We start from the raw sequence: 13,492 nt of genomic DNA, 5'->3' as shown, positions 1-13,492 counted from the left end.
TTAAAAATTTAAAAATAATTAAGACACGGTACTAAACTAGCCAGAACATAATTTGATCTTTATTGGTGATTTAAATGCTGTTCCATGACCTTGGTATTGCAGGTATATGTGGCAGATTTAGAGTCTGAAATGTGGGTTCGGGTGTTGGTTCTGCCACTTAGGCTCAGTCAAGAGGGCTGGGAGTGAGACAGGGGGTCACTATGTGACCTTGAGCAAGTTATTCAACCTTTTGAGCCTTTGTTTCCTCATCTTTATAATGAGGGGGACACACTAGATAATCCTTAACTTATTTTTTTAGTTCTGTCTATATTATCAGTGGAAGTATTTGTTATTATTGTACAGTGTTAGTGTGTAGGAGATTGCATTGAATCAGACCCTTTTATTTAAGGAGGGGGTCTTCACTATCCTCTAGACTATATTCAGGGCTTTATGTAGTATTTTTCTCTCACCCCTTCCCTCACCCTCAGCCAAATAAGTTCCTTTGTGGTCATCCTCCCTGCCCCATTCCTACCCCAACATTTTGAATTTTCTTATGTTGTTTGCTTTCATTAGAATGTAAGCTCCCAGGGGGCAGGGACTGTCTTTTTGCTGGTATTTGTATTCCCAGGTTAGCATAGTGCCTGACAATTAGTAAGTACTTAATAAATGCTTTACTAACTGAATCCAAACTGATCCTGTGAAATTCTTAGGAAGTTACTCTTGCAAACAAAAATACAAAAACAGAATTGATAACACCTGATTTTCTCTCTTGTCCCTCCCAACCTTCCCACCTCCCCCACCTCCCCAACTAAATAAAGTTTTCCTCTAATAATTCTTGGAGTCAATAATAATAATAGTTTACCATAACACTTTAAAGTTTGGGAAACATTTTCCAAAAATCATCTCATATTTTCCTTAAAACAACCCTGTTAGGTAGGTGCTGTTATCATCTCCCTTTTACAAATAAGGAAACTGAGACCAAGGTGATGCCTAAAGTCAAACAGTGTTTGAGGCTGAATTTTAACTCAGTCTTCCTCACTTCAGATTCAGGGCTCGATCCACTGTGCCATCCAACTGTGTAGTTTCCCTGTAGCAGAAACACATAGATTGAATTTGGTATAATCTTTGCATCCCTTTAGAAGCATTCCCTCCCCCACATCTGCGGAAACTGAGAGAGGCTATTATTTTTGGGTGCCTTCCAGTTCCATGTTGTTATAGACTCTAGAGTTCCCCCTTTAATAGTCTGCCAAAGCCTTCCTTTTTGGCAGTCATTCACCTAAACAACCAGTTCCCCAGGTGTGAAAAAACAATGGATAATTAGCCTTTCTCTGCCAATGCCCTACATCCCTATAAATGCTTAGAACACACTAATATCTTTAAGACCCTTGCCAGAAAAAGCCTAAGCTCATTTACCTTCTTTTCCTTATGTCTTTGTCTCTACCCTTGTACCCTCTGATACATCATCTCACCTCTAATTATATTGGTATGTGTGCAAAAATACATTCTGTATATTGTAGAATATATGTATTTATATACACACAACATATTGAATGCAACAATGTATGTGTATATATTTACATACATCATATGAGATATATTCTGCTTATACATTTATTACATGTAATATATACATGTGTGCATTTACATAGGCACATCACACATGTATACCTATGGCACATAATGCAAGTGTGTGATTATAAACTCATAGGTAATGTGCATATACATGCGCCATTTATAAGGTATACAATATAGACAGCTAGGTGGTGCAGTGGATAGAACCAGGAAGACCTGAGTTCAAATTTGACCTCAGACACCTCATACTTAATAGTTGTGTGACCTTGGGCAAGTCACTTAAAACTTTTTGCCTGGCCTCCAGCTCCATCTCCAGTCATTCTGATTCCCATCTGGCCATTGGACCCAGATACAGCAACCCTTCACTCAAAGACAATTCACTTGCTTGTCATGTTTTTTTTTTTTTTGATAATGAAGGACAAATATCAATCAATAAGGTATATGGAGGTGTAAATATATAATTTGTAATATATCATGTATAATAGTTATATATACATCATATATCATGCATGTGCATGTACATATAAATATATGTGTGTGTTTTATTCATATATTTACTGAATTTGCAATTTTATTTTTGTGGATATTTTAATTCCCTCTACTTTCCTTCCCTCCCTCCCTCTCTTTCTCTGTCTTTCTCTTTATCTCTCTCTCCTCTCTTGAAATAACTTTGCATTAATTTGTATTAGTTTCTGTGTAGGTTATTCAGCTATCTATATTAATCTGCACATATCAGATCATCACAGTAGGATGTGTAAGTAAGCTCACTGAGGACCTGGGACTGGTTAACTTTTTTGTCTCTGCATAGTGCCTAGACATGGAGTAGATGAACAATAGAAATTTATTGAATTAATCAAATTCCTCATACTCTCTGTTTTCCACCATTTTCTTTCTCACTTCTTCTGGTTCTTTTTCTGTTGTTGAAAAAATTCATTTTTTTTAATGGCATAAAAAACTAAGGCTCCAAATAACTAGTAGTAGAAGAAGGAGACTATATCTGGGAAGGAAGGGATCTGATTAACAAATCTCAGAAATACTTCGAAGCTTAATTACTAATCTCACAGTGAGTATATGTGGAACAGTAAGCCTCCTTCATGAATACTCTCATTTAGAAAGACCAAAGACAGATTCCAAGAGACAGAGCCAGTTTCAGAGAGGGGTTGGGGGTGGGGGGGAAGTAAAATTCTTTCATCCTGCTAGCAACAAATGGGGCGTGTTAAATCCTCATTCAGATGCACATCATCTGCTGAGACTATAGCTTTAGCATCTTTCCTCAATCACCACCCACATCCCTTCCTTTGCACGCCTCTTGCCCTCTCTACTTGCTTTGAAAGAAACTACTTAAAATCTTCCTTCTGTGAAGCCAAGTTAACAATGCAGTTGTCTGCTTACCTCATCCTTCCAGGAAAGCAGGAAAGAGAATTGATGGGTATAAAATTCTTTAGAAACTTGAGATGCTGGTTCTTTGGATAATAGCAAAGAACTAGAAACAAATTATGGCATATAAACATAATGGAATATTTCTGTAATATAAGAAATGGCTGAATGGACAATTTTAGAGAAAACTGGGAAGATCTCTATGAAATTATGTTAAGTATGAAGAGCTAGGAGCCTAATTTATAAATGACAACTAAATTATAGAAAGGAGGAAAACACTTTGAAAGACTTTAGTTTAGAACTCTGATCAATGTCATGATGAATTAGGAATCCCAAGGGCTGAAGATGAAATACTTCATACACCTCCTAGGGAGGGAGGTAATAAATTTATGCAGAATGAAACACACATTTTTGAACATGGTCAATGTAAGAATTTATTTTGCTAGATATAAATGCATGTTTTTATGAGGGTTTAATTTTTTAATTGTTCAATTGGAAGTTCAGTGGGAGGGGAAAGATAAATACTTGTAAAAAAATAAATGCTTATGGGGTGGCGTGGATAGAGCACTGGCCCTGGAGTCAGGAGTACCTGAGTTCAAATCCAATCTCACACACTTAATAATTTACCCAGCTGTGTGACTTTGGGCAAGCCACTTAACCCCATTGCCTTGCAAAAACCTAACAAAAAATAAAAAAATGCTTATTAACTAATTAAATTAATAATGGGAAAACTAACTCTTGCACATTACCACCTAAACAGCACTCTGGGTACATTTTTTAAATTAAATTTTAATTTTTCTAAATAATAAAAATCATTTTTATCTCACACTCAACCCTCACCCGAGAGAACAAAAGGAAAAGAAAACCTAATAACATATATGCTTAGTTAAGCAAAAAAAATTTCCAGAATGATCATGTACAAAAAATATGTATCTCATTCTTCTGAGTCCATTTTCCCTTCTGTCAGAAAGTAGGTAACATGTTTCATTATTACTTCTCTTCAATCAAGACTGATGATTATGCTGATTGGAATCCTTGTTCTTCAAAGTTGTCTCCCACACAAAAAATTGCTGCTATAAATATTATCCACAAATGTGTTTTTCTTCTTTTTTTTTGATCTTTGGGTTACATGCTTAATAGCAAACTGAGTCAAAGAGTATGCCTCCTACAGAAGTTGGATCAGTCTTTAAGGAAGTCAGGAAAGCTAAAATGCAGAGGGTAAGGAGGGTGAGCATTCCAGACATGGAGACAACATAAAATTATAGAGATCACAGAGGGAATGTTCTTATAAAGAAAAGTGAGAAGGCCACTGTTGATTCCTGGACTGTAATAAATATATATGAAAAAAGTATGAAAAAAACTTTTAAAAAGTAGAAAGGGTTCATATTGTGAAAGGCCTTAAATGGTTGTAGAGTCCCTTTCCTGGACTCTTATGTTGAGTCCCACTTCTGGACTCCTTGAATCTTCCCCAGGAGAGCCTTGGAGGGGCAGCAGACAAGGAAGACAAGTACTCTATCAAGATCTCCAAGTACCTCATTTATTCACAAGAATACAAGTGTTTAAATACCTTTCCAGTCTCTAATGCACTCCCACTCCCATGGCATTTAGTAAGATAAGATTCTGGTGTTCAAGGACACCAGGTGAAGATAATTCACAATGCTCCCATACACAGCTGTTCCCAACATATCCCCCTTCTTGTTTTTGAAACAAAATTAATACATAATGAATGCCACATAAGTTGTAAACAAAAGTGCAAAAATAGTACAAACAAATGTCAATTAAACAATAGTAAAATCAATATTCCCAAATTCCTTGAAATACATTTTATCCCCGACTTACAAAGATTACAAAGTTTTTTCTTTTGCCAACAAAAAACTTTTCAAAGCTATCAAATTCAAAACCTAAACTAAAAGGAGTAATGTTTAACTTTACCTATTTCAGATCTGAATTACACACACACAGGAGTTTAGACACTAACACAAACACAAAAACAACTCTTTTGTATCACATTTATCAAGCTAAGACTGATACCCTGGCCAGTACCAGATCTCAGAATATAGAATCATTTTCCCACATACACACATAACACACCAAAATGTTAGCCAACACACCAAAATGTTAGCCATAAGCACAGGCTTCATTCAAAGACAAAATCTAAATTTCACAATCCCTGAAAAAAAGTCTTCTTCCTAATGATGTTGGTTCTCTCCTTCAGTGATAATGTGGACATTCCTTTCAGGAATCCAGATTTTTCCATCTCCTGTGGAAATACAAATACACGATAGGTATATTTGGAAGGTGTTGCCACAAGGAATGAAAAACAGTCCAACTATATGTCAATATTTTGTACATGAAGCATTAAAGGGGGTTAGGAATAAATATAAAGATGCATATTTTTTACATTATATGGATGACATCTTGGCATCTCATAAAAATAGTGAAGTATTGGAAGAAATGTTGCAAGATACCATAGTTGATATGGCTATTGGATTATTACCTGTTCAGGTCCTTTCCATTTTCCTTCCCTATCATTCCACATTACTTTTTCTTGCAGAGGGTACTCATACTGATTCTCTTAAAATACTCACTTAACTTCGTTTGCACTGTTCAGTTCCCCAAAATTTCATAGCTGGAGTAAGCCAATTGGAATCAAATTTCAAAAAAATTTATGGTATAAGTTGCATAATTCAATCTATTGGCCAGTGTATCATGTTTTCCCCTTTTTGTTTTTGAAGCACCATTTTAAGCATATGGTTCATTCTTCCCACCACCCCTTGCCCCTGTGGATTGTGAGGAATTCCCAGTAATATGTGTGATAGCAAATTCTGCACAAAAGTTTTTAAATGACTGAATCAGATAGGCTGGACCATTATCAGTCTTCAAAGTCTCAGGAAGTCCACCAAGAGAAAAGCAACTCAATAAATGATTTCTCACATGTTTAAAGGCCTCCCTGATTTGTGGAGTCGCCCAGATGAAGCCCGAATAGGTATCAATGCAGACATGAACATACTTCAGTCTACCAAACTCAGATACATGAGTGACATCCATTTGCCCAAAGAGAATTTGGACCCATCCCTTTGGGATTCGCAGAATAGCTTGATGTTTTCTGGAGAAAAGGCACACAATGAGTACATTGTAGCACAATTTTCCTAGCTTGTTCTTTGGTAATCCCATACAAACCTCGTAATGATCCTGCTGTTAAATGTAATTTATCATAAGCCTTAGTAGCCTGAAAATTGGAAAAGTTAATATAACATCAGCAATAGCATTTCCTTTAGCTATAGTATCTGGAGCATCAGTATGAGACCTGATATGGAAGCAAAATAGAGGATAAATGAGTCTTCTAAGCAAAAGGTGCAATTCCCGAAATAATTGAATAATACTCTGGTTATTGGTGTCCTGGATTCAGGAAGTTACTGAATGCTGTAGCACCCCAAACATATTTACTATCTGTAATAATATTCATTGGTTCATTAATTGTCACATCTTATATTACTGCATAAAGATCATTTTGTTGGGTGGATTGAAATGGAGTAATAAATAGATCCCTTCTATTTCTATCTGGAATATAAAGGGAAGCTCTGTTATTTCTTGTTGCATCTGTAAAAAACATACCATCTACAGGCTCCTTTTTTACTATCCACTCCACAATCCAAGGCCATGAAAAGAAAAACTCACTAAGTATTAATTGTGATTTAGATGTTATTGACAAATGCACCAAAATCTCCCATTCTTCCAAGTACTTAACTGTTGTATATAATTTCTATCCCTAATGGTACATAACTCTTCAAAAGTTCTTTCCCAAACAACCCTATTACTCTATTTCTAGCCTTTTTAGTTAAAAGTGCAAGCATTTGCAAGTATGTAATGAACACATTCTTTCCCTGAACATTTAAATATACCCTTTCCACAATGCCTTGCCCCTGATGTATGATTCCAGTAGGACATTCTACCATGTCCAAAATAGTTATTTCAAGGTCCTGCAAATGATGTATTCTTATGCTGTGTTGATATGAATCAGTTGCATACTGGTTTGAATGCTAGACTTTGCCTCTGCAGTCCATTCCCTCTTTGATAACAAATTCTCGTCTCCTCTCAGCATTTCATACAGTGGTTTCATAAGATCATTAGAAATCCTGACCTGAGGTTGTATCCACTGTAACACACCTATCAACTTCTGAACATCATTTAATGTCCGAACTTTGTATTCAACACAGGAGGCTGGCTTGATCTTTATGGTGGTGGAATTTATCTGGAAACCTAAATACTGAAAAGGAGGGTGTTTTTTTATTTTGTCTGGAGCTATCACTAATCCATATCCCTCAAGATCCACTATGGTATCTCTCAACATTTCTTCTAATACTTCATTATTTTTATGAGATGCCAAGATGTCATTCATTTAATGTAAAAAAATATGCATCTTTATATTTATTCCTAACTCCCTTTAATGCTTCATGTACAAAATATTGACATAAAATTGAACTGTTTTTCATTCCTTGTGGCAACACCTTCCAATGTTACCTATCATGAGGAACTCCAGGATTTGTGTTGGGAATGGAAAAGGCAAATTTCTCATAGTCTTGTGGGTGAATGGGAAGAGAATAGAAATAATCTTTAATGTCAATCACCCACAATGGTTGCTCTTTGGGAATCATATTAGGGAAAGGTAATCCTGATTGTAAAGTACTCATGTCTTTCCATGACCTCACTGATATTTTGTACATCTCTTAACATCTCCATTTTTCCTGATTTTTTTTTGTAGCAAACACAGGAGAGTTCCAAGGGCTGTGACTTTTTTTCAACATGCTCTTGTTCTAATTGTTCTTTAACTATATCTTTTAAAGTTAAATTCTTTTCTTCTGTAAGGGGCCATTGTTCCACCCATATAAATTGCGGATTCTTCCATTCCAATTTAACAATCATTACATTAATCTTTCCTGACTCAACAGCAGCCCCAATCAAAGAATTCCTGCTAATTTTTTGCCCAAATTGACATAATATCTCTTCCCCATAATATCATAGGGAGTCCTTCTATGAAAGGAGTGACAGTCCCTGATTTATCTTCTTTTTTTCCATTTGAAGGGTTGAGAAGAAATTTCTGTTTCCTGTCGGCCTCCAATGCCTACTAGGTTAGTATAGACAGCTTGTTTAGGCCAAGCTTGTGGCCAGTTCTGTATGGAGAACACTGTCCCATCTGTCCCAGTGTCATTCAAGCCTAGGAAAGCAATTCCTTCTACTTGGATAACACAGAGGTTTTTCTGAAGAAATCATAGTTGTAAACATAATTTCTTTGTGGTTTCTCTGGTTTGGCTCTTTTTTCAACTCACTTTCCTTCCTATTTATACCAGATCTTGAAAAAACACATAACTGAGCTATGCTTTTGTTCTCATTTATGTAGCTATCATCATTATCATTCATTATTGCAATAGAGAAAATTTCCCTACTCACGTGCTTTACTAAAGGTATAATGTGAGTATACTCTGAATTTGGTGGAGCCAAAATGATTAAAACTCCTTATCTGTTAATTGTAAAGGGTGAATAGGTACTTCAGTAGAAGCATGGGGAGGCACCCTAAATTTCCCAGCACTTTTGACCATTAATAGTTTAGTGTGGGTCAGCTTGCTGCCAGAGCTGCATACTGGTTTTTCCATTCCATCTCCTGCTGGTCCTGAACTGTCATACCCCATGATTGTTTTTGAGGGGTCCCTGGGAGAGGGCCCCTTTCTCCATTTAAATTCCCATGTCTACATTCTGATGCCCAGTGTCCTGCCTTTTTTACACTTAGGACATGGGGTTTTAGGATGATGTGCCCTGACCTTTCTGGGTTTAGCTCCTTGGGCATGTCATCAATCTTTCTTTAAATGTCCAGATTTTCCACAAACAAAGCAAGTCCATTTCCTCTTTATTTCTCACATGCAGATTAGTAAATGCCTCTGTCATTAATTCTGTATGATACACTTGAGACCCTACTCTGTCACATCTTTAAATCATTTCCTCAATGGTGGCATCCCTTCTTAAGCCAATCATTGCTTTCTGACAATCAGCATTTGCATTGGCCCATGCTAATTGTTTTTTTTTTTTTATCAATACATCTATTCCTGCTACATCTCCTGAAGTTCTTCCTACTGCCTCCTCTAGCTGGGCAAAGAAATCTATAAAAGCCTCATCATTTCTTTGTCTGATAAGTGCAAATTGTTCTTTCTTATCATCTTATGTTGGAATACGTCCCCAAACATTCATTACACAGGTAGCAATCCTTTCATATGTCTCTAACCCATAATATAGTTGATCTGCATTGTTGAAAAATTGACCTGTGCCACTTAATTGTTCATGATATGTGGTAGCATTGGGAAATACATCCCCAAACATTCATTACACAGGTAGCAATCCTTTCATATGTCTCTAACCCATAATATAGTTGATCTGCATTGTTGAAAAATTGACCTGTGCCACTTAATTGTTCATGATATGTGGTAGCATTGGGAACTTGTGCATGCCTCAAAGCCATCTGTTTACATTGTTCTATAAACTCTGTCATCCAAAAAACAGATTGTCCAGGTGACAAACATCCTCTATCTGCTTCCAATCAATAGGTATTAATATGGAGTATGCAAGAGTATGCAATTGTAGCCAGACAAAAGCTTGATCTTTGCCCCCACTGCCTTCTTTAAATCTCTGGCCGCTTTTATATCTAGTGACTTATATCTTAGCCTAAGGTATCCTGGATTAAAAGAATCTGACTCTGCAATAACAGGATATGACTGAAACTCAGCTCCTAGATCCATCAAACTGTCTCCCTGATCTTTTGCTTTTTTCAATGACCTTATGTATTGCTGAAGTCTCTTCCTTAGGTGCTGTAAGGCTGATCCTAGGCTTTTCTTGATAATATTTCTTTATTTCTTCTGCCTTAGGCCATGGATGTGAATACACTTTCTCTTTACCTTTGCTTTCTTCCAAACATCCTTTTACCAACTTGCTTAACATCAGTCCCATGGTAAACTTGTTACCTTCTCCAAAGTCTTTTAGATGTCACCTGGAATTTTTCCTTGCTTGTATCTGCTGGTCCTTATCCTGGACTTTGACAGATAATTCCGCCTTTATTGTCCCTGTCTGGGTGCCAATATGTAGAGTCCCATTCCTGGACTCTTATGTTGAATCTCACTTCTGGACTTCTTGTTCTCCAGGAAAGCATTGGAGGGGCAGAAGACAAGGGAGACAAGTACTCCATCAAGATCTCTAAGTGCTCCATTTATTCACCAGAATACAAGTGCTTAAATACCTTTCTGGTCTCTAATCCACTCCCACTTCTTTGGCACTTAGTAAGATAAGATTCTGGGTGTTCAAGGACATCAGGTGAAGATAATTCACAATACTCCTATACATAATGGTTCCCAACAATGGTAAGTAGAATTTTTTTTATATTATCTGAATTACTGACTCTGGTTTTTAAAAAGAACTTACAAAAAGCCTTTTCCTAGTGTCTTCAATCTAGTTTCTTTCCATTGGAAGTTGAAGGAGTTGCCCATCAATTGATAAAAGCCTGAACAAGTTATAGTATATGATTCTGATAGAATATTATTGTGCCATAAGAAATGATGAGCAGGATGGTTTCACAAAAACCTGGGATGACTTATTGAACTGATGAAAAGTGGAGTGAACAGAACTTGGAGAATATTGTACACAGCAACAGCAATATTGTAAAGGATGATCAATGGTGAAAGATTTAGCTACTCTGAGGCAGCTAGGTGGTGAAGTGGATAGAGCACCAGCCTTGGGGTCAGGAGGATCTGAGTTCAAATCAGATAGTTAATTGCCTAACTATGTGACCTTGTACAAGTCACTTAACTCCATTGCCTTAAAAAAAATTTAAAAAAAGACTTAGCTACGCTGATGAAGACAACAATCCAAGACAATTTCAAAAGACCCATGATAAAAGTGTTGTCCACCTCCAAAGAGAGAAGAGATGAACTCTGAGTATGTTACTGCAGCATACTTTTTTCACTTTATTTTTCTTGGATTTTTTGTGTTTTTTCTTTTGAAAAATTGGTTAATCTGGAAACATGATTTGCAGGACTTTACATATATAATTGATATCATATTGCTTGCCTTCCCAAGGGGTGAGACAAGAAGGGAGTGAGAGAATTTGAAACTCAAATTTTTTTAAAAGAATGTTTAAAAAAATTTCAAATGAAAATGGGAAATATTCAATAAAATCAATAAAAATAGAGGTGGCACACCATGATTTTAAGATGGCAGTAGTTTAGGACTAAGGGAAAGATTAAAATTAAGACCTCTCTCTCCTCCCATCCATGACCCTGTGGATTTTGCTGGCTCCAGCGAGCAGTCAAAAGATAGATGTTACATAGTCTGATGAAAAAGTTAGAGAATCACCTGGACTTCTTTTTCTGATAAGAGTTTTGATATATTGCTTTTAATAAGAATAAAAAAAGCTTTTGCTCCCTCTTAACTGATTAAACCCCATAACCTGTGAAAATAGAATGAAGATCTATATCATCCAAGAAGAATGTTATGTTCACGAACCCTACCAATTAGACTCAAAAGAAACTCAGAAGAAAGAATTAAAAAAAAATAAGAAACAATGATGATCGACAAGTTACAGTACAGACCTCTAACAGTTAAATTCAGTACAATAACCACAGCTAAAGGAGAAAGTGCTAGAAGACAAGCAAAAAAAAAACTTCATGAAACTTTTGAGAGCATCTTCTGACTGTACAAAAAGTAAAATCCAGGTATCTACAAAGAATTTCAGAAAGTTAGATATGAAATAGACACAGAGGAGGGCCCAGCTCTAAAACCAATACTTTAATGCTCTAAATAGCAGTAATGGGAATCTTTTTCAGCCAAGTACTATTTGAATATTGATAACAAAATTATAAATTTAAAAATTAGCCTGCTATATTTGGTCAAACATTTAATTAATTCATCCCTAAAAAGTTTCTTATCTGCGGTTGCCTTGGCAGAACCATACCAAATAATTCCATAGGCATTCTCCACTCCTGCTTGGAATATTAAAATGGAAAGCATCTTGCCAGATATGCCTCATGCTCTTTCCAACATCTTTATCCTAGATATCCCATTACCTCGTACACAGCCTTCCTTTATTAAAAAACAAACAAAAATTCTCTATCTATAGACCTCTCACCAGGGCAATTTCCATACTTCCTCTTCTTGGATATGATGTTCCTCATTTGCCTCCTGACAGAAAGTCTTTTGGCTACTTCCTGGGCCAACTCCTCCCCAGGGTTTCTAGAAATATGACAATATAGTAGGCTTTGCCCTAGAAGGAGAGGAAGATATTTTTTATAGACTAGCCCTTCCACATCAAGGTCATGATGATGATGTTTCCAATACCAGTGAAAATGGAAGTTGTTCTCTTTTTTTAGTTTTTTATTTATTTAAGGCCATGGGATTAAGTGACTTGCCAAGGTCACACAGCTAGGTGATTTAGTGTCTGAGGCTGAATTTGAACTCAGATCCTCCTGACTCCAGGGCAGGTGCTCCTTCCAGTGCTCCACCTAGCTGCCCCTCAGATGAAAGTTATTCTGAAGATATAAATGAAAAGAAGCATTATGATAGTGACACTGATAGGTTGAATGCTGACAGTGAGGAGTTCGTGCATCATGTGGATGAAGAGAGAGATAGAGAATGGTGAGGTCAAAAAGCCAGGTCTTGGGATACCATTTACTGATGTTCTGGAAAAAATCAAGAAAGAAAAAGCAAAAAGAAAAAGAAGGAGAAATTTCTTCAAGCTACAGTGCTCAGAATGACAGATCAGAAAATTCCCAGATAGAGGTGGAGAAATTTTCAAAGGATGACTCAAGTCAGAAGATACAATCCAGCAGTAACACAGAGAATAAGCTCTTCCTTATTAAGACATCATCATCCTCTGTTTCCCAACAATAGGAGCCACCTCCACAGTCTGTTCCTCCTGAGCAAATATAGACACCTCATACCAGAACCAGGGCCTCATTGACCATCATTTGCTCTGCCATTACACCTCTGGGGCCACCTATTGACCTACTTCCTGGTCCACCTCCAGAAGCTCTTCATTTTTGAATGCTATTTTATTTTATTCTTTTCAATTATATGCAAAGATAATTTTAATCAATCATCTTTTTTAAGTTTCTGTATTCCACATTTTCCCTTCCCTCTCTCCTCCCCATGACAGCAAAATTATTGAGATTATATATGTACAATAGCATTTAGCATATTTCCATATTAGTCATGTTGTGAAAGAAGAATCAGAACTAAAGGGTAAAAAAAAGAGAAAGAAAAAATAAAACAAAATTTAATAAGTGAAAATAGTAAGCTTTGGTCTGCATTCACACTCCATAGTTTTTTCCCCTCTGGATGTGGATGGCATTTTACATTACAAGTCTTTTAGAATTGTTCTTGGTTACTGAACTGCTGAGAGAAGTCCATCACAAATCCATCATCATAGTTGATCATCACACAATGTTGCTGTTAATGTGTACAATGTTCTGGTTCTGCTCATTTCATTCAATACTAGTTTATGCTACTCTTTCTGATTTTTTTTAAAAGT

Source organism: Macrotis lagotis, chromosome X, assembly GCF_037893015.1.
Source record: "Macrotis lagotis isolate mMagLag1 chromosome X, bilby.v1.9.chrom.fasta, whole genome shotgun sequence".
Classification (NCBI taxonomy): Eukaryota; Metazoa; Chordata; class Mammalia; order Peramelemorphia; family Peramelidae; genus Macrotis; species Macrotis lagotis.
The sequence above is the reverse complement of the archived record's forward strand: the minus strand, read 5'-3'. Positions refer to the sequence as shown.